The sequence below is a fragment of the Mus caroli genome, chromosome 5 (genome assembly GCF_900094665.2).
Source record: "Mus caroli chromosome 5, CAROLI_EIJ_v1.1, whole genome shotgun sequence".
NCBI classification, from domain to species: Eukaryota; Metazoa; Chordata; class Mammalia; order Rodentia; family Muridae; genus Mus; species Mus caroli.
In genome coordinates this window covers 116,049,306-116,049,703 of record NC_034574.1, presented here as the reverse complement: position 1 = coordinate 116,049,703, position 398 = coordinate 116,049,306, and positions in this window count along the sequence as shown.

The window sequence follows — 398 nt, the reverse complement described above, 5'->3', positions numbered from 1 at the left end:
AAAAATGAGCCATGTCTGTATGTCCGCAAACCACATGCATGCCTAGTAATCACAAAGGCTAGAAGAGGCCACTGGATCACCTGGCTCTCAAGTTACAGATGGTTGTGGGCTGCAACTGGGATATTAGGTATGAAACCTGGGTCTTCTGGAAGAGCAGCCAAATGCTCTTAAATACTGAGCCATCTCTCCTGCTCTCAGTGACACCTAAAACATGTCTTATGTAAGACAGGTGTAATATCTTAGTCACATAACGAACATATTGTGGCGGGAGGTTTGAGGGACCTGACTGACTTGCTCCTAGAAACAGTGGCTCAGTGTGCACACACCCATTTCTGGTCTTCTGGAGACTTTGCAGACTGTAACTACCTCCAAAAGAAACAACTCTGTACACATTTTAA